General features: G+C 42.6%; 1 long non-coding RNA gene across 1 annotated transcript; it reads right to left on the reverse strand.

The window, feature by feature from the left end:
• Positions 1-8,588: 8,588 nt before the first annotated feature.
• Positions 8,589-27,109, reverse strand: LOC128118472 (uncharacterized). The gene is made up of 5 exons (XR_008221234.1): positions 26,715-27,109; positions 26,321-26,377; positions 10,232-11,193; positions 9,727-9,824; positions 8,589-9,151 (listed from the first exon to the last, which is right to left on the reverse strand). It is a non-coding gene; the product is annotated as an uncharacterized LOC128118472 (long non-coding RNA).
• Between the last annotated feature and the right edge of the window lie 883 nt (positions 27,110-27,992).

Genomic DNA, 27,992 nt, shown 5'->3' on the forward strand with positions numbered 1-27,992 from the left:
CTCAGTGTCTCAAGTCTGCATAATCACACTACTGGGCTTTCTCAACAGGTTAAAAAAACATGGAAACAGAGTAAAAGGTAATGGGAGGGGAAGGGGGTATGTTCATATTACCTGTACTTTACGTGGTGTAAGACAGTCAGCCCGAGTCTGTGGTGAGCAAGCAGATGCACCGGAAGCCCATGAAGTGCCTAGCTGTGCAACAGTTATAAATAACTCTGAAATCAGCCTTCTATCAGATATGGAGTTGATGAAGATCTTTTCCCATTCTGTAGGCTGCTTTTTTGTCTTATCAACAGGGTCCTTCGCCTTATAGAAGCTTTTTAGTTTCAGGAGGTCCCATTTATTAATTGTTGCTCTCAGTGTCTGTGCTACTAGTGTTATATTTAGGAAGTGGTCTCCTGTGCCAGTGGGTTCAGGACGACTTCCCACTTTCTCTTCTATGAGGTTCAGTGTAACTGGATTTATGGTGAGGTCTTTGATCCATTTGGACTTGAGTTTTGTGCATGGTGATAGATATGGATATACTTGCAATCTTCCACATGTAGATATCTAGTTATGCCAACACCATTTGTGGAAGATGCTTTCTTCTTTTCCATTGTATAATTTTAGCTTCTTTGTCAAAAATCAGGTGTTCATAAGTGTGTGAATTAATGTCAGGGTCTTCAATTTGATTCCATTGATCAACGTGTCTGTTTTTATGCCAATACCAAGCTGTTTTTATTATTATAGCTCTATAGGAGAGCTTGAAGTCAGGGATGGTGATGCCTCTGGATTTTCCTTTATTGTATAGGATTGTCTCCAATATGTAATATGCCACATGACTTCTGCAATGTCAACTTTATCAAGACAAGGATGTTTTTCATTTATTTGTGGCTTTTGGGACAATGTTGTCTTTTCTATATGAAAATGGCAAGGATTTTAATCATTTTTCCACTACTATGATTCCAGTAACTAAAATAGTACCTATCACATTGTAGTTACTCGGTTAAATATCTGCAGATGGAAAGTATGAATAAATACATCTTGAAATTACATGAACTGGTGTCAGGAAATAAAGCCACACAAATGTATTCAATTGAGCTTTGATAAGGACACCAGTCGTTCAATACAAAAGGACGGTGTAGATTCATTAGGTAGTGATGAACTAGCTGGACTTCTACTGCCAAGAACGTTAAAAAGAATTTAAACAAAAGCCTCTCCTTTTTTCATAAGATTTAGTTTTATGTGGGAGGACTTCTCAAAAGAAAACCACAGAAGAAAAACCTAACTGACCTCAGGTTTCAAGATGGTTTTGAGTTACAATACACAAAGGCCAATCCAGACAGGGGTCCATGGACCAGGGAAGGGTCAGGGGAGATGGACAGTTCCTGGCTTGTGTGTGTGTCCTTGAGAGGAGGTGAGAGAGGTGCCACTGGTCATAGTGAAGCTCCAGCAGCCAGCTGATAGGGGACATATGAGGCAAGGGACAGAGGGAGGGACTGTAGAAGGACCCAGGACTACACTCTTCTACCTGTGGGAAGCCACTGGAGAGCTTTACACATGAGACTGATACAATGTGATAAAGTCGATAAGATCTATTCAATTTGATCTATTAAATTTGACTGTGGAAGTGGCTCAGTAAGCACCTTCAACTTTAAAAAGATAACATGGGGCCGGGCGGCGGTGGCGCACGCCTTTAATCCCAGCACTCGGGAGGCAGAGCCAGGCGGATCTCTGTGAGTTCGAGGCCAGCCTGGGCTACCAAGTGAGTTCCAGGAGAGGCGCAAAGCTACACAGAGAAACCCTGTCTCGGAAAAAAAAAAAAAAAGATAACATGGGCCAGCCAGATGGTCAGAGAGGCCGCCTGAGTACCAGCCGTGACATCCTGGGGAGAAGGAGAGAACCGACTTCTGTATGTTGCACTCTGACCTTCACACAGGCACTGTGCCAGTGCACACACATATCTCACTTAAGTATAGGCATGCACACATACACCTACAATCATTAAATAAGATAGAATAAAATATTCTCAAAGATTACACACAAAAAAGAGAAAAATGAATTGGAGGTTTTTTCCTGGAAAAGGTTGGTTTTTTTTTTTTAATTTTTCTGTATTTGTTTTGATTTTGCTGGAATTTTGGAATAAAGCATGGTTTGCATCTGTGAAAGTTAGACTTTGAGATGTATAAAGAGGCAAAGAGGGGCAGTGTTGAGAGATGGCAGGAATCACGAGATTATCAAGGTCAGCCTGGCCCACTCCAGACAGCCTCTAACCCAGAAAACCCAAAGTGAGAAACAGCAAGAAAAACAGCAGCTAAAATCAAGAGTCCACACCAAAGGAATTAATATGAAGAATCCCATAAAGGCAACACCATTGTCTGCATCACCAAAGTCAGTTCACATCGAAGCAGACAGGTTGAGGCCACGAGCAGAGCTGTGGTCAAAAAGAAACTGGGTCTAGTGAATTTATGTCATAAAAAAGATTGGGCAAATGCACAGGGACAAAACTCTAAGATACCATCCTACCATCTCCAGTAGCAAAGACCTAAAGGGAATTTGCACCTCCAATAAAAAGATCAATTAAATTAATTCCATTACATCTCTACAAAGCAAAATTAGACCACCATTTGAATTAAGGAAAATAATCACAATATGTTAAACAGGAAAAGCTTTCAAAGCAATGAGGTATATCATATTTTATAAGTATACATGCATATTTTTAAAATACATATTTCTAAACATATACATGTAAGTACATGGTTTTTCTTCCTTCCTGTTTTCATTTTTAACCATGGGTATGAATCACTTGTAACATTTGAAAATTTTTATTTGTAGTGTGTGTGAGTGTGTGTGTGTGTGTGTGTGTGTGTGTGTGTGTGTGTGTGTGTGTTTATGTGCCCCTGCAGGCATATTTATGGAGGTTACTTTCCACTTTATTCACTTGAAACAGAGTCTCTCACTGAGACTTGGAGCTGGCAGCCAACAAGCCCAATGGTCCCCTTGTCTCTGCTCTCCTCCCCAGAGTGGCAATGTTGCAGGCACGCAAGATCGCACCTAGATTTTCACATGGGTACTGGAGATTTTGAATTCAAGACTTCATGTCTGTGTATCAAGCATTCTTACCCACTGTGGTGGTTCGAAAGAAAATGGCCCCCAAAGGGAGTGGCACTATTAGGAGGTATGGCCTTGTTGGAGGTAATGTGCCACTGTGGGGGTGGGCTTTGAGGTCTTTTTCTCCAGCTTCACTCAGTGTGACAATGAGTGGACTTCCTGTTGCCTCTGAATCAAGATGTAGGACTCTCAGCTCCAGCACTACATCTGCCTGCATGCTGCCATGCTCCCCATCCTGATGATAATGGACGGAACCTCTGAAACTGTAAGCAAGCCACCTCAATTAAATGTTTCCACTTATAAGAGTTGCCTTGGTCATGGTGTCTCTTCACAGGCACAAACTAAAAACACCCACTAAGCCACTTCCCCACCCCTAAAATTATTTGAAAGGGGAACAGAGGAAATTAAATATATTCAATCTGTGATTGGTACCACCCTCAGGAACAGAGAAGCCTTGGGGCTAGTGCATCTTTCAGGACTAAAGCCTCTAGCAAAAGCTATGAAGATGGAATAGTGAGAATTCAATAAGGAGTATCCTTCTAGCCATGTTAAAAAGGCAGACACGTCATAAAAGCTCAGATAGGAACATTCAAAATGCATCAGAAATAAGGAAACGATGCCTGACATGAGCCATCCTGAAAGAAACAACAGCCTACTGCTGTCGGTAAGAACAATGGTGGTTCCTCAGGTCAGCCCCAGAAAACGTGCTGTCAACCCAGGGATGCTTCAACTGTAATTGTCTAAAATAGCAGTTCTCCACCTGTGGTCCAGACCCCAACAGGAGTCACACATCAGATACCCTGCATATCAGAAATTCATATTACAATTCGTAACAGTAGCAAAATTGCATTTATAAAGTAGCAATGAAATAATTCTATAGTTTGGGGAGGGGGTCACCGTGCCACGAGAAACTGTATCAAAGGGACACAGCATTAGGAAGGTTGAGAACCACTGGAAGAACCTGAAGGTCAAGTTCAGTGACGGAGAGCTTGCCTAGTGTGCTTGCACCGTGGACTGGGTCTCCATCGTTGTAAATAAATGGGTCGATGAACCCAAGTGAGCTGTGCAGTGGGCTGAACTTCCTTCTGGTTTAGTGTTAGGTACCGGACAGAAGTTCACTTAGGAGAGCTGTGCTGGGCTTGGTTAGAGCCTGATACACAAATGTGTAACTATGTAAACAAACATCTTAATCCATTCAGTATCCTCTGAGGCCACACATTATACATGACAGAAAGCAAAATTACTAAGGATTCAAAGTTTTCAAGGATTTTACAAAGCCCTTACATGTCCAGTGGGGGAGTGAGTAAATACGGCCATTTCCGGTTTGGATTTGCATTTCCAGCTTGAGTCCAGAAGACTGAGTTTGGAATTAAACTTTGGAAACAAGGGTGGAAGGGTTCTTTGCAGCCCAATGGAGAGGCAAGAACAATATCCTGCCTTCAATCTCCAGCACCAAAAATAACAACGCACACAACCAATTTTTCGTTTATTGTAACATGCACAAACTCCAGCCTCTCTCTCTCCAGCACAGGAGGTTCCGGGTTTTACTTTGTTCCTAGGAAGTTGTTGCACCTAGTCAAAGGAACTTTCCTCAGACTGCTCAGGCACCCTCTGCTCTCCTGTTCTCACGTGCAGAATCCCAGCAAGTCTGGCATTTGAGGTGGTGTTGAGTGTGGGACAGAATCGTGGCTGCCTGCCACGTCTCTGTGGAGCCTGCAGATGTGCTTCGGGAAGGTGGGTGGTGAAGTGCGGGAAGAGGAGTGCAGGGAGGCAGCGCACAGCAATTAAGTCTTCCTTGAACTGCGCAGGAGAAGAAGCCACAGGCGTTTGTATCCAAAAATGACTCCATCTGATCTCACAGTCTTCTCAGAAAACTCTGCCGTGTCCTGGAACCTTTCCTAATAGGGAGATGACAATGTCTGTGACCCCCCTCCCCGGTTCGGAAATGGAATAGAGTCTCTTCCCTGTCCCACCCATTCACCCGTTGCCCACCCTCAGGCTTTCCTTTCTATTTAATCTTCCCACACTGGGTCAGTTTTGATCTTGACCAAATCCTTATCTCGTCCCCATGGCCCCTCACTGGGGACAGTAAGTAGGATGGTAAGAGCCAGAGCTGCTCACGTGTCCTGGCTCCTGCATCTGTTCCAGGCAACCTTAGAGGCCCCCCTCTCTCCTGCTAATTATTTTCCTGAATGAACTCCGCGCAAGAGTTTCTCTAAGGAGAAAACAGCTTACCTCGGGTTTGTAGGAAGTCGCTCCAGTTTCCGAAAGACTCAAAAGAAAGCAGATAAAGCAAAAATGGTTCCTCTGGCCAAGAGACTAATAAGCCCGCGGCTGTGTTTCCATTGTAGTTTAATGGTTTATATACAATGATGCTGCCAACCAGAGATCTGGGAGTGCAAAGTGTGCTATTCAGCCTCACAGATTGGGTGATCGGATTCTAAGATAGTAGAGTATATCTTTCATGCAAGAATGAACACGATTGGGAGGGTTTTGGGGATCTTGTTTCCTTGTGAGATTTTTGTTTTGTTTGTGTTCCTGCTTCCCAGCCAACTGAGATTTTAAACTGCTTTTTTTTTTCTTTCCCAGAGAGATCAACCATGACTCAGAACTATTTGATAAAGGATAAAATTGCTTCCATTTCTCAGACTTGAAAATTAAACATCCAAATGGGAAAAAAAAAAATTAAAGTAATTGCCACAGTAGCCGCCAGTAACTAAAATCATGAAAGCATTCTTTTCCGAGAAGCTCCATAAGGCATCTAGACTGTTCTTTCTCTGTGTCCAAACCTGACCTAATTCAGATCCTTTCCTTTGAGTATGTCTTGATTTGTTTGCAGGCAAAGATGAGCTCCCCATGTCCATCCCCACCCCTAGGTACGTACTGGGGAGAGGGAAAGCTTCAGGGCACAATTTGCTCCACAATTTGAAAAAGGGAAGCTTCCTCTGTTGAGGGAGTGGCAATCCTGGCCTGGCTATGTAAGCATACAGGGTGCCAATGGCTTGTAGACTCACAGATTGGGAGATCTCTCTTGGCGCTCCTTGCTCCTGCTGAGCCATGCAGATGATTAGCATCAGCAGCTTAAAAAAAAAAAAGCCAACAACACAAACAAACCAGCTGGAGCCTGAAGAGATGGAATGGGTGATATCACAAGCTCTTGTCCCATTGGACAACAAGGACCTTTAAATTCCTTGCCAAGAAACAAGTTGAAAGATAACTATGGTCAGGTGTGTTGGTATATGACTGGAGTCAGGACGTGGAGAAAAGATGAGGTGTTCAAGACTAGCCTTAGCTACATAGCAAGTTAGAAGCCAATCTGAGGACACGGCTGTGAGTTAAGGGACAAAAGACATCTACGCATTTGTCTTATTTTACGTGTTACTGAGAGATGTTGAGAAAAGGGCAAGGTGACTTTGATTGGTTTCTAGGAATCAAATGAATGCATTATTATTACTAGGTAGCTGCCATATTTGGGCACTGGAGATGTAGGATAAACGATGTGTGCTCTGCCCTCAAGGAACTTACCATGCTCTCTGTGCACCAGCGGTTTAAAATGAGACGTTTCTTTCCCTGGCAGGGAAAGTCACTACTAAGTGGATTTTGTGCTCCCCTGACCTTTTTTTGATGATTTCCAAGCCTTCCTTTCAAATGTCAGCCGGATGAAAATGATGCTCTCCAGAGAGTTAGGAGCCCCAAACGCTTTCACACCCACCGAACTCTCAAGCTGTGCCTCCTCTCCTCCCTTGTACCTAGTCTCACAACCTCAGCAGTAACTCTGTTCACTTCTTTGATCTTTCAAGTCTCAGCAGGGCCTTAGCTTGAGGAAGAGTGTCCCCCATAGGGCTGTGTGTTTGAACACTGGGTCCTTCCTCACTTTATGTGGTACTGTTGGAGGACATTTAGAAGAAGTGGCTTTGCTGGAGGAAGTACGTCACTGGAGGCGGGGTTTGAGAGTTTAAGGACTCCCACCTCTGCTTTGAGTTTGGGTTCAAGATGTGAGCACCTGGCTGTTCTAGCTGCTTTACCATGCTATCCCCACCACCAAGTACTCTGACCCTCTGCAACTGTAAGCCCAAAGAAGCTGTTTCTTCTCTAAGTTGCCTTAGTCCCAGTGCTTAATCACGAAAGCAGAAAGGCAAACTTACAGATCCACTCTCCAATTTTATAGCCACTGTCTTAATTCAGGCTTTTAATCTTCTCATCGGGAGCACTTAAAGGCATTTTAGCTTATTGCTCTGGCATAAGCCCAGTCAGTCTCCGCTCACATTATTATAGTGTTGTTTTATGCCATGTTATAACTCTCTGAAGTAGCCACCAAGTTTTTGACTGTTCTACCCTGGGAGTGCGTACTGTGATTGGCTAGGGGCAGGCCCTTCACTCAGGCTATCCCAAGTATTCAAGAGTGGTAAACAACACGTGTCATTGGCTCTTTTCAAGCAACTGTGGGTTGTTGTTTTTTTTTTTTCCCTTGAAAGAGATCAGTAATCACTCTTCATATTTTAGAAGCACTCTCAACATTTTACTTAAGAAACCATTGTTTTCATCTGCCGGAGGCTAGCAAACCAAATCAGCACACTTATTTGGACACCATTTAAACCAAGAGTGTGAACTCCATGAGTCCCTCTCCAGCAATAAAGCAGAGGAGTTTCACCGAATTGATTTTTGTGGAAGCTGTCTCAGCGGCCTGGGGAGCTTTGTTCTATGGCTTCAGTCCAGGCTGCAGCTGTCATTTACATCTAGCTCATTAAAGTGCTGCAATGTTCAATTTTCGGTGATCAATGATTCTTAAGTTTTACTTTCATCTTGACCGAAAACTTCCAAATTCACCTATGAAAACATGTGACAAGAGTCTTGAGTTACCATACTCTTATGATTTGTTATTATTGTTGTGTGCACACCATGGTGTGCGTATGGAGGTCTCAGAACAACTCTGTGGAGCTGATTCTCACCTTCCACCTCTGTGTGGGATGCAGGGCTCAAACTTAGGTAGTCAGGCATGTGTGACACTTTATTGGCAGAGCCATCACACTGGCTGTTAGTCTCACTATATTTTTATGACAATCGTGTACCGAGCCCTGAATTCAATACCCAATAACACACACACACACACACACACACACAGAGAGAGAGAGAGAGAGAGAGATACATACACACAAATGACTTTAGATACCCTTCACTAAAAATGAGTAAATATTTACATTATTCTGTTAAAATTTCCAAGTAATCCTAAGACAGTCCTGAGATAATCCCCAGCATGCACCACTGATTTCTTCTTTTCTTATTGCAACTGTAGTTGAAGACGCTGAACGCCCTTGTAGGAAGAAGGTGAGCTGGCAATGGAAGCCGGTCTATCTTCTCTGTCCACACTGCAACCTAGAAGCATAAACCCAGACCGTACCACCACCTTTGGAGCTGTCTTCCACCTGAGCCTCACAGATGAAGGCCAAGACAGCAAGTCGACCAGCGTGTATTGGTGAAATTATTAAGGCCACTCCACGTAGTTAAAAGGAGATTTATTTAATGGCGTAACTTACAAATTAAGGGATAGGTAGGTCGCGGGGTCTGGGGAAGGTGTATCGCAGTCCAGCGGTGTTCTCTGGAGCTCTGCTTGGCCCACCTCCACCATCCAGGGTCCCAGAGCGGAGCAGTGCGCGCTCCCCGATCCAGATCTCGGGTCCCCAGGCGCCTCCCTTGGCCCCGCCTTGTAGGCGTGACAGTTGCCGAAGTCTCAATGGGGGTTGGAACTTCCAGATCAAAGCTGGAATGGCTACCCACTACAAGCGTGGCCCCAGCGCACCTGAACAGAAGGACCTGTGACATTGTATACATAGACCTGTAGGCTAGGATAAGCCAGGGAGCTTTTCCCCCCATGCATTTAGAATTTGGGCTCTAATGAGCCGGTTACTGTGGAGTATTTAGCCTGAAAGGTCATGTAGAGTCAGGATGGAAGCAGCTGATCTCGGGAGAGGAAGCTGAGAGAAACGCCATTGTGAAGATGGAGAGAAGGCACAGAAAGACCTCAGTTCAGGAAGTGACTGATTGAGTACTTTCCAGCACCTACCTGGTGAAAAGCGGGGGTGGGGGGTGGGGGGGATGGGGGGGTGGTTCAAAAGCAAGGAATAAATGGTTTTTTAATATAATTTTTATCAAAAAATATTTTCTTTCCTTTTACATACCAACCTGTTCCTCCTCCTTCTTCTCCTGCTCCCCCCACCTACCCCTATCCCACCCACAACCCCTCCTCATAGAGAGAAAGGCCTCCTGTGGGTAGTCAATACAGGCTGTTATACCAAGTTGGGGCTAGATCTAGCCCCTCCCCCTGCATCAAGGCTGAGTAAGGCATCACACCATAGCGAAGGAGGTCTGAAAAGCCAGTTTGTGTACTCAGGGTAAGTCCTGGTCCCTTGGCAGGGAACCCACAAACATATCAAGCCACGCCAACTTTCACCCACATTCACAGGGCCTAGTTCAGTCCCATGCAGGCTCCCCAGGTGTCAGTCCAGAATCCATGAGCTCCCATTAACTTGGGTCAGCTATCTCGATGATTTTTCCCATCATGATCCTGACCACCACCACCTCTCTCCCCACGCCGCCCCCCCCCCCCCCGCTCCTTCCCCCCCCCCACCTTGCTCTTACCATCCTTCCTCCCTCTCTTCAACTGAACTCCAGGATCTTGGCCAAGTGCTTGGCTGTGGATCTCTGCATCTGCTTCCATCAGTCACTGGATGTAGGTTCTATGATGACAATTAGGGTAGACACCAATCTGAGTGCAGGGGAAGGCTAGTTCAAGCTCCCTCCCCATCATTGCCACAAGTCTTAGCAGGGGACAGTCTTGTGAGCTCCAGGGGTTTTCCCTAGCTGCAGATTTCTCCCTAACCCCTTAATGGTACACTCTGTTAAGATAGATCTCTTTCATTGCTCTCCCTCTCTGTCTCTGCCCCATGTTCCCACCTCCCATGCCCTCCCCTCCACTCCCCCCTCTCAGTTTGCCCAGGAGATCTTAACCCTTTCCCTTTCCTGGGGCAATCCATGTGTGTCCTTCTTAGCGTCCTCCTCTTTACCTAGCTTCTCTGGGTTTGTGGACTGTAGCCCAGTTATCCTTTGCTTTGCTTCTAACATTCACTTATGAGTGAGTACATACCATGTTTGTCTTTCTGTGTCTGGATTATCTCACTCAGGATGATTTTTTTCTAGTTCCATCCATTTGCCAAATTTCATGATGACATTTTTTTTTACTGCTGCATAATACTCCATTGTGTAAATGTACCACATTTTCTTTATCCATTCTTCTGTTGAAGGGCATCTAGGTTGTTTCCAGGTTCTGGCCATTACAAATAATGCTGCTATGAAGATGGCTGAGCAAATGTCCTTGTGGTGTGGTTGAGCAACTTTTGGGTATATGCCCAGGAGTGGTATTGCTGGATCTTGAGGCAGGTGGATTCCCAATTTTCTGAGATACCACCATACTGATTTCCAGAGTGGCTGTAAAAGATTGCATTCCCACCAGCAGTGGAGGAGTGTTCCCCTTTCTCCACATTCTCTCCAACAAAAGCTGTCATCTGTATTTTTATCTTAGCCATTCTGACAAGCATAAGATGGTATCTCAGAGTCATTTTGACTTGCATTTCCCTGATGGCTAAGGATGTTGAACATTTCCTTAAATGTCTTTTGGTCATTTGAGATTCTTTTAGTGAGAATTTTCTGTTTAGCTCTGTAGCCCATTTTTTAATTGGATTACTTGATATATTGCTGTCTAGTTTCTTGAGTTCTTTATATATTTTAGAGATCAGTCCTCTATCTGATGTGGGATTGGTAAAGATCTTTTGCAAGGAAGAAATTTTATTAAAGGTACAAAAGTATACCGGATGGTGGTGGCACATGCCTTTAATCCCAGCACTTGGGAGGCAGAGACAGGCGGATCTCTGTGAGTTTGAGAAGCCAGCCTGGTCTACAGAGCAAGATCCAGGACAGGAACCAAAACTACACAGAGAAACCCTGTCTCAAAAAAAAAAAGTACTAAAGTATAAAGATTTTTTTTTCCTTAAAATATCTGACAAGGGCCAGAGGTATCACATAGCCTGGTGGTAGAGCAATGGCCCAGCACTGCAAAAGAACAGAAAGGAAACTGTTTCAAAGACATAGTAAAAAATGACCTATGTGTTGATTAGGTCTGGCTGCCATAAGAAATACAACCAGCTGAATGGCTTAAACAAGAGACTTGCATTTCCTCACCATTCTGGAAAACAGACATTTGCAACCAAGATGGTGCCAGGTTGGTCATGCTGCGGCCCTCCTTCCCAGCTTGTAGATGCCATTCCTCATCTCACCATATCCCTAGACAGCTGTCCTCAGTGCTTGTGGGGAGAAAACTTTCTAGTCTTCCTCTGCCTCGCACAAGGACGGTGGTCCTGCCAGACTAGAACCCCACACTCACAGTTTCATTTGAACCTGGCTACCTCATTAAAGACCCTTCCTCCAGATCATTCCCACTGGGACTCACAGTGATTGTGTTGACACACAACAAGAGAGACTACTAACCTATAGTTCATTGTCTTAGTCAGTGTTCTATGGCTGTGAAGAGACAACATGACCATGGCAACTACTATAAAAGGAAACATTTAATTGGGGTGGTGGTTTATAGTTTCAGAAATTTAGTTCATTATCATCATAACAGGACACAGCAGCATGCAGGCAGACATAGTTCTGGAAAAGGAGCTGAGAGTTCTACATCTTGATCCACAGGCAGCAGGAGGAGACTGTGTGCCACACTGGGCATTGTTTGAACACATGACACCTCAAAGCCCGCCCCCATAGTGACACATTTCCTCCAACATGGCCACACCTACTTCAACAAGGCCACACCTCCTAATAGTGCTACTCCCCATGGGCCAAGCATTCAAACACATGAGTCTATGGGGGCCAATCCTATTCAAACCACCATACTTATAAATTAAAGAAAACATTTAGTGTCATAATCTTGGATACTAAGTAATACTTTGTGTGATATCTTGACTGATCACCACATTTTTCTGTCATTTCTACATAGCTATATACTAGGTCATCAAAATGTATTCTTTTGGCAGTTTCATTTTCAATCAGTATAATTAAAAGTAATACAAGTTCCTCTTAGAAAATATAAATTGGAAGCATTTTTTTGATAATTTTAACTTTGAGGAAGGGATTTCTGCTGATGCAACCATTAAGTGTATTTTATGAGTTGTGGCAATATTGAGTAAATTTCTGATAAATTATTTTGAAATATGAATATCAGTAAACCAGGGCTGATAATTATTACAGAAGAATATTCTACAAAGATTTGATTTTTCATACAAACCAGTTTCATGTCAGCCTAAATTTGATTTTAAATGCAAATTTGTACAATGGTATTTTAATGTTTCCTTTTACATTTTCTCTGCTTTGTGGAGACTGTGAAAAAAAAAACCTGACCCCACAGGTTGTGTATAACTCAAACTCCTATTTATCGGCTATCACTGAGTCATTAACTGCAAAAGAAAATTGAATTTAAAACTGCCTGCTTTTTTAATGACTGAGTCATCTGAGTCTTCACATGTAAATAGCATTCTATTCCACCAGGCAAGCCCATCTTTAAAAGTGATTTCTATTTCCAAGTTTGTGAATATTTGTCTTTCAAAATGTGATAATTTTCCAAAAAAAAATCCCCATAACTCCCCAAAAGACTTTATCACAACATCAATGTGTACATTTTTATTTTGTAATAATTTACTAGCAAACTTTTACTTGCCAAGAACGACCAATTATTGGCTAAAGATGTATGTACTTCAGGGACAGACTGGTAAACTGGTCCCTGGGCAGAGTCTTGGTGAGGCTGGCATAGAAAAGTTCCTGCTGCTGCTGCCACTTGCTGGATGATGAAGAAGGAGGAGGAGGAGGAGGAGGAGGAGAAGGAAAAGGAGAAGAAGAAGAATGAGAATGAGAATGAGAACAAGAAGAACAAAAACAAGAACAAGAATAAGAAGAACAAGAAGAAAAAGAAAGAAGAAGAAGACACTGTCATTACTACCAACCTGGGCCAGGGCAAAAGTCTTGGTTGAGTGACCAGATGCATTGCATTGAATAATAAAGACATACGCTGGGCGGTGGTGGCTCACACCTTTAATCCTAGCACTTGGGAGGCAGAGGCAGGTGGATCTCTGTGAATTCAAGGTCAGCCTGGTCTACAGAGTGAGATCCAGAACAGGCTCCAAAGTTACACAGAGAAATCCTGTATTGGAAAAGAAAGAAAGGAAGGAAGGAAGGAAGGAAGAAAGAAAAAAGAAAGAAAGAAAGAAAGAAAGAAAGAAAGAAAGAAAGAAAGAAAGAAAGAAAGAAAGAAAAGTGAAGTGAGGTCATATTAAGCTTAACAGAGTTGATAGCAAAATACAAAAAACAAAAAACCCAAAGATTTGAAAAGATGATGTTTTAGTTTCATTTCTGTTGCTATCTGAAATACACTCACAGAATCAACTCTAAGGGAGAAACTGTGTATTTGGCTCTCCATCCAGGTTAAGCCCATCCCTGTGGGGAAGCCAAGCCAAGAACTTAGAACAGCTAGTCACAGCTACAGTCAAGAGCTCAGAGAGAATGAATGCGCTCATGCTCAGTTTGCTCTCTACACTTAAATGACCATCATCTCCTGCCTAGGGAATGGAGTCACCCAAAGATGGTTGAGTCTTCCCACATCGATTAACATAACAGAGACAATCCTTCACCCACACTGTCTTCCCAGATGAGTCTAGATTTTCTCACACTGACAATTAAAATTAACCATCACAATAATTGCATATTGCTTGATTCACATGCACCTTGATTATGTTAGAGAGTATTTCTGGTACGTTCCCAACTAAATCTTAAGCATGATGTAATTCAGTCTTCACAGATGAATTACTCATCTTTCCATTAGCTCTCATTTTCTCCCCCCCCCCCCCCCCCCCCCCCGCCGCTTTTGTTCTTTTACTCTGCACTCCGAAAATGATCAACAAGATACTTTGAAAGATATGCAATTGTATGGGCAACTTCCTTATAAAATGCAAAATGAATCTATTTCTTTCAAAAATAAACTTTGGAGCTCAATCTGATTGTGCAAGCCTACAATCTTCAGCAACTTGGAGGGGGAGGCAAAGGTTCAAGACTGACCTGAGATACAGAGTAAATTCAAGGCCAAGCCCAAGTAACTTAGTGAGACCCTGTCTCCAAACGTAAGGAGAGGGTGTTCTGGAGCTAAAAGTTCAATGCTAGAGCCCTTGCCTCCTTCCTAAAGCCCTGGAATCCACTACTGGGGAGAGGCACTTCTAGGAAGAGGGAGATTAATTGAATCTAAAAGTGTATAAGTCAATATACTGAGCCAGGCTCGGTATTGCACTCTTGTAGGCCCAGCATTTGGGAGATCAAGGCAGAAAGCTCAGGAATTCAAGTTCATCTAGTCATTCCTGAGCTACACAGTGAGCCCAGCCCCAGGCTACATGAAACCCTGTCTCAAACAAAACATAAAATAAGTTTCTCTTTTCCCACACAGTACCACAGGCCTAAGCCATGGACTGTGTTCTGCTTCACACAGCACAACCATCCAGTCAGATTCACGTACAAAACAGAAGCTCAAAGATGAAGATATTCTTTATTTTAAAGTGGCAAGGGCAGATGTTCACCCAAACATGGGTCCCTTCAGAGTTCAAGGCTCTTGTAAACGTCCTCGCTCATCTTCTGATTGGCCAGCTCTCCTATCTTCCCAAGCTCCAGTTCTGTCTTCTCCATGGAAACTCATAAGATGGCCTATTATCTTTTTTAAAAAGAAGAAAGGAAAGGAAGGAGAAGCAGAGAGAGATGCCCTATTGGACAGCTACTACTATTTATCCATTGATTTTGCTTTTTTAAAAATGTGGTTTTTCTCAGGGGAGCCATGTGCCATCTTCCTGGAATGCCTTACCTGAAAAGCATGTGATGATCAGTTATGGCAAACTAAAGCCGAAGTCTGCTAGAGGTTTCTGGGAAATGTTTGCCTTCTTCCTGTTTCCCTTCCTCTTCTGAGGAGGAATGAAGCTGGAAGGTTGGAGGCTGAAAGGTCATCTTGTCATCCTGAGAGGACAGAGCTGGACAACTGTTCACCGATAGCATCATGAAGCTGCTACACAAAGCCTAAGCTGCCAGCCAACCAATCTCTGCACTTGATGTTGCAGTGGAGACGTACTCTGGGTAACTCACTACATCAGGTTTCTATCTGCTGCAGCCAAATGCAGGGTTAATTGAGATACCACTTACAGCTTGCTGCTTGTCTCCATCCACATTCTCTGATATCTCTTCTATCACCCCGCTTTTACTCCTGCCCAGCAGAGCCTACCCCTCTCTAGTCTAGGACTGGCCTCAGACTATGAGCCACTGGAATTTCCATCCTCTGGCTGCTAGTCTACTCCTTTCTTCAGTTGGGAAGTTACATTGTGTACTTGGAGTGTTACATTGTATACTACCTTGGAGTATTACATTGTGGACCAGCAAAAGTGTAACATTGTATACTACCAGGAGTGTTACATTGTTGACTTCCAGAAGTGTTACATTGTGTACTACCTTGGAGTATTACATTTTGTACTACTTTGCACAGTTCCTTGACTTCCAATTCCCTGTCTCATACCAGTTTCTCATGGTCGTATTTCCTATAGATCATTCTAAAGGATTACTCATTTTCTGGACCACTTCTTAAAAACCCAACCTAAGACACATTCAGAGATAGCTATACAGAACAGGTAATACAAGGGATTGACCAAAAGTAATTTATAAAAGAATCAGCTTTGTGTTTCCTTGCTTTTTTGTTTTGTTTTTTTGAGGTAGGGTTGTTCTATGTAGTTCAGTCTGGCTTCACAATCATGATCTTCCTGCTTCCACCTTCCCAGTGATGGGATTATGGGTGTCACTCCCATGCTCAGATGGCAAAACCAATTAGTTTAAATGATGGTTCCATGTCTGAAGAAATCCTCATCCCTCCTCACACATCCCAGCTGAGACCATCCCAGGAACCTTTAGAAAGTTCAAATGTGTTGTACTATCATCACACATACATTTAATTGGTTTAAATACACTGTAACCAATGTCACTATCAGCTGAGACTGCCCCAGCTTGATACCAACAAGAAGAAAGAAATACAGGGAATACAAAACATAGTTGTTACAGTGTTGATTGGCTCTTTTTCATGCCTGAGAGCTGTGTTAGTGAAGACACTTTCCAGCATGGTGCCAGCTTCTGTAGGAGCATAGCTTGACATTCTCCACCTCCTGACACCTCAAAAAATGTGATTACCTATTCTTTGGGGGGGGGGGGTGTTGAGAAAGGGTTTCTCTGTGTAGCCTTGGCTGTCCTGGAACTCACTTTGTAGACCAGGCAGACTGGCCTCAAACTCAGAGATTCACCTGCCTCTGTCTCCTGAGTGCTGGGATTAAAGGTGAGTGCCACCACTGCCAGGCTATGTTTATATATTCCTAAAGTCCCAGCAATCATGCTGGTCTTTTCAGTTGGTGATAAGAAATCCATTTCAGAGTTCTGTTTTGCATATAAAAAAAGGTTTTATTCACAGAGTAGATCTCTCTTATCTTGATGTTGATGTTGATGAGGCTGGTAATTGCCTCTAGAGACCTAAATCAATACTTTCACTGAGAAAACTGCCCAGTTCTGGCACAGAAACTCAGAACAAACCGAACTGGGTCACTGAGGCGCTGGAGATGTAAACTGATGCTTCATCCTCCCTTGAGGTGACTGGATTACCTCTCACTGCTGGGAGAATGGTGGGTTAGTAAGGAGACACACAACAGCTGTAGTTACACCTCTTAGGAAGCAAAGGGACCCTCTGAATCCAATGCTAGAAGGGCAAAATACTCCTTCTGGTTTGAAGAAGAAATAATTTTCTTAAAATTGAGAAGTTATCCCTGCCTTAAGGGATCTTTGTCAATAATTCATTGCCTCGTGGCTCCTACTTTTTATTGAATCTTTGGTTAATTTAGAGTTCTACCGAGCCGGGTTTAGAAAATGCCCCCGATACAAAGCTTCATTAATTTTAAAGATTCGCTGAACTACATGGCCGGGAGGAAACTTCCACCTCGGGTTCATTTAATGTTGAGCTCAAAGCTTTTGATGTTAGGAAGAGGCGAGTGATCCTCTGCATTCTGGGACCACAGAACCACACACTTTGCCCTGATCTATGGTGGATAAGGAGGTGGCAGTGTGCCCAGGGAAGGCTTCTCTATTGCCTAATCAAAAACCTACTCTGAGTACCCTAAATAAAGAAGAGGAAAATGTGCAAATAAAATGACCATGCAGTTTTTTACAGCATCTGAGGACAAAGTACGTGTGAACTCACTGGAAACAAGAGAAACGTAAAAGCCCACCGGAAGTCATGAGCACCCTGTTCCACTCAGGAACCTCAGGGCTTGCTGCATATCTGCACATTTATCTTGCACATGGCCCAACACGCTTGCCACCTGGTCTTCCTGGCATGAGCTCTCAGCTCCAGAGCTCATCACGAACTGACTGAATAAGCTAAACCCTCAAAAGGGAAACTTAATTGGTCTCATTCACTGTTGTGCCAACCTGGTCACTGGCTCCCTACCCTCGGGTCAGGTGCTCAGCCCTATCAGCCACCTGATGCCTGCTGCTGTTGGGAAGAACTGGGCCACTTAATGTCAAAGGATCTCCATGGCAGAAAGCAATGAACAATGTAAAGCTTTAGGTGGTTTGTTTTCCTGAAAATTCTGTCAAGCAAAATCATATCATGCGGCGTATATTAGAGTTTATGTAATACAAGAGCAGTCTAACATATCATTTACCTTTTTTTGTAGCAGTATAACACATCTATGGATTTAAAAGCAAAGCAAGAAAGATTATCAATAGGTACCAATGAGACATTTGATAATATTCAGTAACTATTTGTGGTTACCTAAAAACACCATTAAGAAGGCAAATTGTAAACCTATTAAAATTTGTGATAGACAAGAAGTTAGAATCTTTCATATAGAAACAATTCTTACAAAATAGTAAATTTCCTTTATTAGCTCTCAGAGGGAAAAAATGAATGGGGAATGTGAAAACATCATTTATACATACAAAAAAGAGTCTTGTGAAAGATTAATATGCAAGTAAGGGAAGATTGAAGCATATGAATTCCCGAGGGTGTCTAGCGTGGATTATATACACAGTCTCCTGCAGTGATTTTAGATAAGATCAGAAGAGCTTGGGGTGGCATGATCACAGATCCCACAATGATTTCAGGAGCACACCTCGGTGAAACCTTCATGTATCTTTTTTTTATATTATTTACCAAAAGCCTTAAAATGTTTTGTCAGTTACTTTTCTAATGCTGTGATAAAACACCACAACAAAGGAAATTTGTAGAAGATGAAAGTTATTTGGGCTTATGATTCTGGAGGGTTAAGAGTCCATCAAGGTGAGGAAGTGGTGGGCATGAAGGCAGGGGTGCCCCAGCTGGACACTTAGTCATTTCCACCTAGTCATTTCTGGGTCATGCATTCTACGTAACCCATGCACTGTGTGGTCATGTAATCACGCAAGGCCTGACCACGTAATCTATGCACATGCGTGGAGTAGCCACGTGAGCCTGCGTGCACATGTGCGGGGTGGCCCTTAAAAAGACAAGCCCCGTGTCCCCATGTCCCCCCCTGTCCCCCCTTGTCCCACACATGTCCTTTCAGCAGGCCTGATCACATCGATCCCTTTCTCCTTGTCTTAATAAAACTCTTGTTAGTGGATTCTATCGTGTTCCATGACTTTTCCTCGCAGGGTAAGAGTGCCACTAAAAACCATCAGGGATGGCGACTGGAATAGCAAACCCACAGCTCACATCTTGAACTGCAAGCCTGAAGCAGAGAGAGTCATACTGGAGATGACTTGGGCCTTTAAACTCCCAAAACCCATCTCCAGTGGCATACTTTCTCCAACAAAGCCACACCTCCTCAGCCTCCGCAAACAGCTCCAGCAACTGGGGACCAAGTACTTAAATATATGAATCTGTGGTGGACATTCTCATTCAAATCACCACAAATGCATTATGCACTGTTTACTGGGAATTTATCAGACATGTCCTAACATCCCTTACAATGCAGGAAGTTATAAACAATGAAATTACATAGCAAATATGAATTATAATTATTTATGATATTATGAAACAGAGGTAACATCACAAGCTGAGGAAGAATTCACACAAAATAGTTTACAGTCTCATTTTAGGTAGAATACTGGTATGTTACCTGTGGTTTTTATTTTATTTCATTGTGTTCCCCCCAACCCCAAAGTAAAATTTCATGATATATAGGAACTACTCATGGAGGTGGGAAAACTTTTATAAGAACATGAAAATAAGAGGAAAACTATGAAGAGACATCACATTCATTTCTCCTGGACATCAGTAGCAAAGAAAAGTAAATACGCTAAGCACTCAACAGTTTTGTATTTTGCCAGTCGTAGGGATCAGACGTAATAGAACAGATTAATCCATAGGAAATGGTTTAGAAAAACTAGTCAGATGCAGTAAGAAAGCAATCGCGGGTCAGAAAAAGTAAAGTGGCAATAAGAAAAATACACAAGTGCTTGCTTCACAAGAGGTAACTGACTATTCTAAAGTTGTGAAGATTCAAGAAATTAATAAATCCAAAAGCCCTTTCACATTTTCAAACATGGTGACATATTGGTGGTAATTAGATGGATGTGTTGTCGTTCAAAGTTATAAAATTATGTAATCCTCTATGAGCAATAGTCACTGTTCTCTCTTTCCAGAACCTTGTGGTGTTTTATTTTATTGACAGACAACAAACACTCTTTATTCCTTCTTCCTGGCCATGTGAGGTAGAAGAGACAAGGTAGGCACAAACTGGGGCTATAAGCTCTCACCTTTCCACGCACATACAATAGGAAAGGGGCCAAAGGAATTTTTCTGATAACCTGAGTCTTTCATCTGGTCAGGAAAGGGGCGATTCTGCCATAGACAGTCTTTAGGGGCACAGTTATAGTAGCTGGTGCCATTGTTGAGTGCTAGTCTTACAGCTTAAAGCTAGCCCCTAGAGCTGGCCATCAGACCCTCCATAAGAAATAAAGGGGGATGGGGGGGGCGTTTCCAAGCTGAGTCCATCTCTAGCTCATTGTGAGCAGGTCAGCAGATAAGAGCCGGCTCATCTCAGTCCCCTAAAGATAGGAAGCTCACTGTCTCCTAGCAAGGATTCTCCCTGAACTCTGCCAAGACTTTTAGTGGTGTGAGCATATTTTCTGGGCAAAAGAAAGGGTCAGTTTTTAACAAAGTTGCATGATCTCTAGACTCATTCTCTCTCTCTCTCTCTCTCTCTCTCTCTCTCTCTCTCTCTCTCTCTCTTGGATGTTACTGAGTGCCATTACTATTCTCATAGTTGAGTTCCTTTTCTACATACCACACACGGAGAGCTTTTAATTTCATTTGAAATTCATTGTTGCTGAGTCATAAAATTACTAGGGAGGCTGTGGCAGGTCTGCAAGTTCAAAGCCATCCTCGGCTACATGGTAATTTCAAGACTAGCCTGAACTCAGTGAGACACCGTCTTAAAAAACTAAAGGAAGAGTTGGGGATACAGCCTAATGGTGGAACACCGAGAAATCACACATGTATATGTATCCAACAAACTTGCCAAATAAATGTATGTATTCAGACAGTTTGTCCATCCACATTTTGGGATCTTATACACATAACAGTCACGTCTTCTGTGAGTAATGACATTTTTATTCCTCTTGTGTTTGTGTGTGTGTGTGTGTACCTGTATGTATATGTGTGTGTGTGTGTGTGTGTGTGTGTGTGTGTGTGTGTAGGGATAGGTGAATGAGTGACTGTATGTGTGCAGGTATCCCTGTGCATGCAGGTGTGCACTCGTGTGTGGCAGCCAGATGTCAATGCTGAGTATCTTCCTCTGTCCTCTACTCCACTGTATTTTTTTTGAGACAGGGTGTCTCTGTGGACCTGGAGTTGGCAGATGGGTTAGATTGGCTCTCCGGCCAGCCCACAGAAACCAAAACCCACATTTCCTCATGAGGATACATTCATTGTTAATATCCAGGGGGATAGAGGTATAAAAAAAAGAATGATTTATAGCAGATAAAAAAAAATTACACCATTTCCATGACCTCCCTACATCTTTTCAGGCTTGACACACGCAGAAAGCTACACACGAGAAGAAGGCATGCAAGAGCCCTGTCTTAGAGAGCACAAGGGCCTTGAATATAAGAACTACATAGGCTAGGTGGTGGTGGCACACGCCTTTAATCCCAACACTCGGGAGGCAGAGGCAGGCGGATCTCTGTGAGTTCGAGGCCAGCCTGGTCTCCAAAGTGAGTTCCAGGAAAGGCGCAAAGCTACACAGAGAAACCCTGTCTCGAAAGAAAAACCAAAACCAAAACAAAAAAGAACTACATAGAAGGTGAACTAGAGTTATGATGGTGTTACTGTCTAGTCCAGTGGCTCCCAACCTTCCTGATGCTGCCACCCTTTAATACAGTTCCTCACACATTGCAGTGACCCCCCACCATAAAATTACTTTTGTTGCTACTTCATAACTGTAATTTTGCTACTGTTATGAATCATAATGGAAATATTTTTGCAGACAGAGGTTTGCCAGAGGGGTTGCAGCCCACAGGTTGAGAACCACTGGTCTAGTAGCTGGCAGGCGTACATGAGTCCAGGTCATTTCTGCTATCCAGCATGTGGGAAGGAGTAAGTGGTGGTGGCTCCTGTCAGCCTGACATGGATTAAGAATCCCCTGTGGAGGGAGCTTCCATGAGGAATTGTCCATCTTCCTTCAGCCTGTGAACATGCTTGTGGGGAATTTTCTCAATGGGGTTGAGGAGGAGGGAAGATGAAGGACGCACCCTGGATGTGGGCAGTACCATATCGTGGGCTGGGCTGACAACTGGGTGATAAAAAGGAAGGGGGCTGAGCATTAGCCTACATGAATTAAGTCATTGCTGTCTGCTCTTGACTATGGATGTCATTGGGACTAGCTATTTATTTCAAGTTTTTGCTGCCTTGGTTTCCCCTAGGGTGATGGACTGTAACCTGGAATTGTGAACCCTGTCTCATATAAGGTGCTTTTTTTGTTTTTTTGTTTTTTGAGACAGGGTCTCTCTGTGTAGTTTTGGTCCCCGTCCTGGAACTCACTCTGTAGACCAGGCTGGCCTCGAACTCACAGAGATTCACCTGCCTCTGCCTCCCGAGTGCTGGAATTAAAGGCATGTGCCACCACTGCCTAGCTATAAGGTGCTTTTATCAGGATATTTTATCACAGTAACAATAAAGGAAGCTGAGACAAAATGGAATTTTCCCTAGAAATTCAGAGGATTGTGGCTAGAAAAAATAATAGAGAGAAGGCAGGGAGTTTAAGAAGAAACCAGAGTGCCTAATGATGAAGGTGTGTCTGGAGCTACAGTGACGGCTCCGTGGGTAAGAGCACTTGCTATGTGACATGAGGATCTGAGCTTGTCCCCCAACACCTGCATAAAAAGGTAGGCGTGACTGCAAGTGCTTGTAACCCCAGTCTTGAGGGTTGGAAACAGGCAGATTCCCCCAGAGCTTGCTGGCCAGCCAACCTAGCCCAAACGGCAAAGGTATCATCAGTTCAGTGAGAGACCCTGTCTCAGAACAGCAGGACTGAAAGTGATGCAGGAAGACACCACATATCCCGCTCTGGTCTCCACATGCATGCACACCTACACACTGACATGCACACACTGCACAGATGTTTTTGTGTACACCCTGGGGAGAAGAGAGAAGGAGAAGGAAGTAGCGAGGGAGGGGGAAAGGGAGAGGCAGAGGCGGGGTGGCGGCGGGCAGGGGGAGGAGAGGGCTGATTTCCTGTTTCATGCCAGGTCACCTAATCAGACAGGCACAAGCTCTTAGGTATGGGCATCTTGCTTAGGAAAAATCGACCCCTCTTGGGAGTTTAGAAGGACCTCATCAATACTGCTGCACAGTTCTCTGCTTCTCCAGGGAAACCAACTCCTGGGCTGGACAATCAGTTTCCACTAGACTAGATCCTGGCCAAGCAGCAAAGTTTTCATCTCTAGAATGCAGATAAAACCCTGGGAGTTAGGACAGCATAGAAATGGGCAAGTTCTGATTTGAAATACCGCTTCTGAATTTGAACTCAACATTTCCCTTTGTTTTGCTCTGATTACCATCTTCCAGACCTCTCACTTCAGGGAATCTGATGTATTTCTGTCTACTCATCAAATTATTCTAGGGTGTCAGCTTCTCATATATTCACTTGATTTCAGCAAAGGCTTTTTCTGACAATATCATTGCTTGTCAACAGAGCCAGGTGGGGAAAAATGTGCTCAACTTATATTTCAGTGTGTTTTTATATTTCCTTCTTGCCTAACATAGCATTCCATTGTCCTACGTCACTACATATTATTGAATAACCTTATAATAGCTTTATGCATCTGTAGTAACTTATTTAACTAGTCCTACAGGAAGTGATGGTTCTAATGTACATCTTTGGTGTCTATGCTACCCAAAATGTTTCCCTGGGACAGATTCCTGGACACACAAGGAAAGGACACATAGATTAAGAACTTTTTTATTTTTTTTCTTAGAAACAGAATCTCACAATGGAGCCCAGATGTGGTTAATATATTGTGCACCCCAATAAACTTATCTGGGGGTCAGAGAACAGAACAGCCATAATATTAAACATAGAGGTTAGGCAGCGGTAGCACACGCCTATAATCCTAGCATTCCAGAGGCAAAGATCTGTCTGGATCTCTGTGAGTTCAAAGCCACACTGGAAACAGCCAAGCATGGTGACTCATGCCTTTTAATCTAAGGAAGTGATGGCAGGAAGCAGAAAGGTATATAAGGTGTGAGGACCAGGAACTAGCCTGTTAAACTTTTAGGCTTTTGAGCAACAGTTCAGCTGAGATTCATTTGGATGAGGATTCAGAGGTTTCCAGTCTGAAAAAACAGGATCAGCTGAGGAATTGGCAAGGTGAGATAGCTGTAGCCTGCTCTGTCTCTCTGATCTTTCAGCATTCACCCCAATACCTGGCTCTGGGTTTGTTTTTATTAATAAGACCTTCTAACAATTTCTGTTATACCCAGATGACTTCAAACTCCCAGTGATCCTCATTTCACAGACTCATGAGTGCTGAGATGACAGATACGAACTACCATGCCTGGCTATAGCAACTTTCTTGATGCACATTTTCTCATTGACATCCAGTGGATAAGATGGTAACAGCTTATAAATCCCAATAGTAGCTCCTATCAGCTTGATTACCAATATTTATAAAACTTGAAGTTTGCCAATTTCACATGAGATAAACAACAGATTTTTTTTACATATTTTCTTTCTTCAGCTATTTTTATTAGATGCCACCATACACCACACGTAGATGTAGGTCCTGTACCTACAGTAGTGAGCAAACTATTTCCTGTATAGACTTTACCTGCCACCAGGGGCAGATAAAGACAATTTCAAGGCAGATGATCTGTGAAGAACTGTACAGCAAGGTATTGGTGTTGTTAGGCATAAAGTGGTATTTTAGACAGGAATCAGGGAAAGCCTCTTTGTTGAGGTCATAGGTAATCAAAAGTCTCAAGGAACAGAGAGAAAATAAGATAAGCACATTCCAAGTCTGTGCAAATATGCAGAGAAAAGAATGAACGTGCTGTATCTAGGAACTGCAAGAAGGCACTGGTGTTAAGTGGTCCTTTTGGGGGCAGGTGGGTTATTCTAGGTGACACAGACAGCCTCACCATCCATTTAGGTTATATTCTGAGTATAATGGGAGTATCTGATAGGCTGATGGAAGATCAATCATTCTAACACAAGTTGCAGACACTGGATGGAAGTGAGTTTGCTGGTGAATTCATAGCGTAAGTCTAGAAGGAAATACAAGAGACTGTATTGCTTCTGGGAAAAGAATTTGGTGATCTGGGGGATGGGAAAGGGGGCGTTGTGTTATGCTGTTTTGTATAACTTAGGCTGTGGACACTGCATATGCATTCCTGAATGGAGAAGACCAATTTCTGGGGCTGGTGTAAAGATTTCACTGCAGGAATCAAGACCGGAAGGAAGCAGCAGCCTGTGAGAGGCAATGGAGCTTGACCTCAGGGGATGTGGGACTGCAGATGTGAAGAAGTGATCAGACTTGGCACATTTTGACAATAAAGAACTGGCTAGTGAATTGGGTGTAGCCTTTAGAATGAAGAGATATCAGCCATGACCTCTAGATGTTTGAGCAATGCTAATGATATGGAAAATGGAGCTAGTTACAGAGATGGGATCAGCCTAAGGAGGATGGCAGGTGAGCTGAACACAGACCCAGAGGTGTCAATGTGACAGAGAAGACTTTAAAAGGAACATGGGACCAGTGACAATAATTTTTGGCAGGAAAAGTAATGTGAAAGTGCAGAATTGATTTAGGAAGGTCATTGATGGCCTTGATAAGAGCAATATCAGTACAGAGGTAGGTTAGTAATGTGTACTTAGTGCATGGTTAGTGTTTTAGCTTCTCCTAATTTTTTACCACTTTAAGTTTCCATTGATATTTTAGGCTTTTTCATATTGAATTCAAAGAATTCTGCATGTGTTCATTGTATTCGTTGTATATGGTTCTTCTTGGTTTTATCTTTTATTTTCATTTTAATTTTCCTACATTTTTTATTGATTTAAATGTTCATAAACATCTGCTGTTACCTTTGCAGTTAGAGTCATTGACTTCCTAAGAAGCAATAAATAGGCACCTGTATTTTCTTCCTTTCCTTTTTTACCTTTTCATATTTTATGTTTAACTTTATTCATTTGAAACCTATTTTCCACCAAGGAATCCATCGAACTCCCTCACCTTAACTCCCATAATTTAAAAAAAAATCTATTTTCCGTTTATTGAGCAATTATTTCTTTCCTTCCATTTTTATGTTACTGTCTATTGTAGGACATTTTGTGTCCTCCAGAGAGACATTACCATTTTCCTCATTTGGAAATAGGGTCATTGCCGATGTGATTGCTGAAGGTGAGGTCATCTAAGAGTAGGGTGTGCCCTAAATCCAGATGATTAGTGTGATATTATAGAGGAGAGGAGAAAGCCAGATGAGTTCAGAGACATAGGACAAAGACAGACAGCCTTACGAAGACAGAGGCAGAAATGGCATTACTAAAGCCATGACATAGACAGAGCCATAGAAGCTGAGAGAAACTGGTACCCCGAAACTTCATCAAGTTCATTCTCTACCAAGGTCTTGATGTCAGACTTTTGGCTTCTGTAAAAATAGAAGAATAAGTTACATTGTTTGAAGCTGAACTGTGATGTTTCCTTACAGCAGCCATAGGAAACTCATACATCATCTGCACCATACAGGGAATGCTCTTACAAAATGGAGCCTAACCTGTGACTTCAGTAATCTATATCTACTATGGTACCAGTGCTTTTATTAAGAGTATTGCAGTTTATTTTTAATAGCATTCTTCCATTGGCAATCTTTTCTAATTTTTTGTAGGTAATCTTTGAAGTTTTTCTTAGTTACTATTCTATTGCTGTGAAGACACCATCACCAAAGCAGCTTATAAAAGAAAGAATTTAATTGGGGCCTTGCTTACAGTTTCAGAGGGTGAGTCCACGACCATCATGGTGCAAAGCATGGCAGCAGGTAGGCAGTGTTGAGAGCAGTATCTGAGAGCTCATAGCTGATCCACAAGTTACAGGCAGGAAGAGAGAGAGAAAGAGAGAGAGGCTGGGCATGGGCTTTTGAAACCTCAAATTCCACCAACAGTGACACACCTCTCCTACAAGGCCACACTTGCTAATCCTTCCTAAACAGTCCACCAACTAGGAAGCAAACATTCAAATATGTGAGACTATTAGGGCCATTCTCATCCAAACCACCATAAAGTTGATCTTTACACTAGCGTTATTTCTAGAATTGTATATGTCAAGCCTTATTTCTCCTAACACAAATTCAATAATTTCCATATATACATTGCCTGATAAGTTAATAATAATAATAATAATAATAATAATAAAATCACATTACAGGGTGGAGATTAAGCCCAATGGGGGAGCACTTGCCAAGCATGCATGAGACCCTGGGCTCAATCCATAGCACTGAAAAAAAAAAAACAACATGGTACAAGATTACACTAAACATCAAAATCTATATAGTTCACAAAAATATGCTTGCAATTTTTAAAATCAGTTTAAACTTAGCAATTTACATCTTTTCCAGAAATTTGGTATACTATGTTTTTAAAACATTTCTAAAGCCAGGCGATGGTGGCACGCACATACCTTTAATCCCAGCACTCGAGGGGCAGAGGCAGAGGCAAAGGCAGATAGATCTCTGTGAGTTCGAGGCCAGCTTGGACTACAGAGTAAGTTCCAGGAAAGGCTCCAAAGCTACACATAGAAACCCTGTCTCAAAAAACAACAACAAAAAAAAAAACATTTCTAGATCATAAAGCGTAACAAAAATGTATACTTAAAGAAACTTTTAAAATAATTGTTATTGGTCATTATGTATATCTCTTCCATTTCTACATGACTTAAAATTCTCAAAAATTCCTTCATCTTTTATTTCAAGTAAACAATGAAACAGGATTGGATTGATGACAGTTTCCACATTCACCACACTCCCAGCCAACACCCATCACCAATCACGGATGTTTATCCCAAGCTCCACCCTATTTTCCTACATCTTCCCCTTCCCTGGATTCTTACCTGTATCAATCGTTCAAGGTCCCTCAGGAGCTCCTTACATCATACTTCAAGCCATCCATGTTAGAAGTATTTTTTTTCTCTTGTTAATGTTACTAGTTCCTGCCTATAATCCATCTTGTACTTATGTGTTATATGAAAACATTAATTATCTTTCATCTACG

This window comes from Peromyscus californicus, unplaced genomic scaffold (genome assembly GCF_007827085.1).
Source record: "Peromyscus californicus insignis strain IS unplaced genomic scaffold, ASM782708v3 Scaffold_22__1_contigs__length_63687245, whole genome shotgun sequence".
NCBI classification, from domain to species: Eukaryota; Metazoa; Chordata; class Mammalia; order Rodentia; family Cricetidae; genus Peromyscus; species Peromyscus californicus.